This window comes from Hyaena hyaena, unplaced genomic scaffold, assembly GCF_003009895.1.
Source record: "Hyaena hyaena isolate Hyena2069 unplaced genomic scaffold, ASM300989v1 scaffold_1969, whole genome shotgun sequence".
Lineage (NCBI taxonomy): Eukaryota > Metazoa > Chordata > Mammalia > Carnivora > Hyaenidae > Hyaena > Hyaena hyaena.
In genome coordinates, this window is record NW_024082590.1 from 135753 (window position 1) to 138931 (window position 3179).

Genomic DNA, 3179 nt, shown 5'->3' on the forward strand with positions numbered 1-3179 from the left:
ATCCCCAGCCTCGCCCCCTTCCCAGGGTCCCTGAAAGCACCTAGAATAGTCCTATTTCGTTAGCATCCGGCGGTGACTCGGTCCTACCCTCAGCTAAGAGCTCGAAGAACTTAGGTCTCAGGCCCCTGATCGCCCGCGACCGACCGGGGGACTGAGTCCCGGGCCTTCTGTCCAATCAAGAGCCACGTTCTCGGGCGCTATCCTTTCCCGCCCCGCCCCTCCCGTCTCCATGGAAACGCTCTGAGTGTCAACTCTGAGGCCCGGGGCTTCCTATTCGGTCTAGAGGGGCTAAGGCCATTGTTTGTGTAGACTGTTTGGGCCGGTCCCGTCCGCCACCCACCCCCCCCCGAGGCTCCACAAGTGACGCGGATTCTCGGGAGCACCGAGCCAGAAGCGGACAAGGGCGGGGAGAGCTGTGGCTGAAGAAAGAGTGGCAGAAAAGGGAGGGTGATGGGCGGAGAAGCGGCTCCGGCTTAGAAATTCCGAAGACACCAGTGTAGGTGGGTCCTTCACAGCCGCCCTCCCCAAATTAAAACTGAGTAAGGGGAAGGAGAGAGGAGGACAGAGGCAGCTTTGACCCTGGGACCGGGGTGCTCGGGGCTGGAAGGTTTGGGGGCGGAACTCGAGTAGGGGGTCTGGACGTGGAACGGAGGCCGCGCGCGTCTGCGCTGCAGAACAGAGGCCGCACGGATCCGTGGCCCTGACACGGGTAGATCCCGCTCCTTTAGAACCATTTGTGTGTCTGAATCCAAAAACACTCGGGCAGCCTGTGGCGCGTTGGGAGGGCCCAAACATAGGCCCAAACATAGACGCATGCTCTCGGGCCGTCCACGAATGGTTTTTTCCTTTCTAGAGAAAGAGGGCTCTTGTTTATCATTTTCCCCAGGGACCTGTGGTCGCCAAGGCAGGACCAGGGTAGCAAAGGCTCACGACCCCATTTTACAGGTGAGGAAAGTGAGGCCCTGGGAGCTCTAGAAGTTTGGTCATTTTCAAAGTTCTACAAGTGGTTAGTGACAGAGGCTGATGAGGTCCAGGGAACTCTAGATCTGGGACCGTTCTGTAAGATTCTAGGAATTCTGATAGTAAATCCAGTATTTCTGTGTAATAAGTAGAAAAGAGCAATGGGATTATCTTTCTACTTTGCTGATTGAACAAAATGAGAAAAATAAGAATAGAAAGAAAATAAGTCCTCTATTTATTATTTTGCTATTTTTGTTAATACTTAATTAGGAAAGCCTTGAGGCTCAGCAAGGTTACATTACATTAGATGCCATCTGCATCCCTGGAGGGACTGTGAGATCAAATTCTGTTTTCATACCCAAACAAGAACTGTACCTTTGACGTTTTTAAAGGTTCAGAAATAAAGTCCTGGGTTCCCATTCTCATAACTCTCCCATCTGGCCCTAGAAAAGGAACAGAAATGTTCTTGGGTTCTTTTTGGCCACTTTCTAGGAGGTTTGGGAGTCACACCCAGTTAGTATGGGGATCGTGGTGAGTTTGGGAATTGCAAGGCATGACCAGTCTTTCATTCCTCCTTTCTTCTCCCTCAGCTCAGACTCCTCAAAACTCCACCCTTCCCTAAAAGAGGAGCATAAATAATGGAGGAAAGTTCACTAGTCTCCTCATAGTCTGATCCCAGGTGAGTAGGATTTGTACAAACACTAATATGTACACATATGTACAAAAATAGATACATAGGTAACTGATATATAGAGAGAGATTAGTATATATAAAAAAATTCGAACAGGAGAAGTAGGCTCCATGAGGGCAGAGAACACTTCCAGTACATAAAACTGTGCATGGCATGTAGTAAGCACTCATTTAATATTTATTGAATTGTGGGTGGCCATTATTTGTATAATTTTTTTCATTTAACATACAATTGACATTTTTTCAAATGGTTGTTTGTAGCGTGAGTTTTAAAGACTATCTAGTATTCCATTTCAGGTATGTTTATTCCATTCCAGGTATATGTACTGTATTCTAGGTATATATGTTTACTTCCAGCTATATGTACTTTATTTAAATTTTCTTTTTTGGGGAAAAATTTAAGTAATTCTCAATATTTTACTGTTATAAACATTTTCTATTAAATATTTTTATAAATAATTTATGAAGTGTATGTCTGTATCTTCAAGACACATTAGGAACAATAGGATAACAGAGTCAAAGAATATAATGTTTATATTTTAGGCTTTTGAAAGACTTAAGTTCTTTTTTAGAAATACTACCTGAATTAACTTCTGTAACCATTTGATGAAAGATCCTATCTTTTTGGACCTTTACCAGCTCTGAGTATTGAAGATTTTGCCTTGAACTGCATCCCTTTAATCTTTAGTAAGGTTGACCATTTTTTGCATACTTTTACTGATCATTTGCTTTCTTTCTTTGACATAAATAATGTATGCATCTTGGCATGCATTACTTTTTTTCCCTACTTAATTTTTGTTTCTATTTGATAAAAAGTATTCTTTGTATGTAAAAGACATAAACCATTTGTTAATTGCTATATTTCTCCCTTTTGTCATTTGCCATTTAGGACTTCTTTGTTCATGTAAGTTTCAAATTTGTATACGGTGAAATCTTATTTCTTTTTATTAAGACAGTTTTATGCTTTGAGAGCTCTTCTTCACCCTCAAATCTAATACATAATTATTTTCATTTTCCTCAATTTTTTTTATAGTTTCAAGTATTTTAAAAGTTTAACTCTGTAGTCTTTCAAGTATGTATTTTGGTGTGAGAAATGACAGAGCTTAAACATTCTTTCCCACCCCCCACTTAGTTATTTAATTTTTCTTATAACATTTACTTTCTCCATTGATTGTAGCCCTACCTGTTAATATACCAAATTACTAACTTCATCACATACATACACACATACACAGCTGTACACACAGATCACTTTTGGGGCTGTTCTGTTTCATGGACTCACTTCTCAGTTCTGCTATCAGAGTTCCTTTATATATAGTGCATTTAATAGGCAGTGAAGAGGAATTTAGCCTTTTCCCTCATTTAAGGATAAAAAAAGGAAAGAAGATAGCTCATTTTGGGAAAAAAAGGAAATAAAAGTTACTTATAAGTTTTAACTATTGAATATATTAACCTTTCGGTATGTTTTTATTTTATAGCATATTGGTCAAAATACAGGCTCTGGGTCCACTATCTAAGCTTGTTTCATG

At 41.1% G+C, this 3179-nt stretch overlaps 1 long non-coding RNA gene across 1 annotated transcript; it reads left to right on the forward strand.

Moving 5' to 3' along the window:
* The first annotated feature begins 287 nt into the window (after positions 1–287).
* Positions 288–2631, forward strand: LOC120227025. Its single transcript, XR_005527153.1, has 3 exons — positions 288–500; positions 1551–1639; positions 2621–2631. It is a non-coding gene; the product is annotated as an uncharacterized LOC120227025 (long non-coding RNA).
* Positions 2632–3179: the final 548 nt, after the last annotated feature.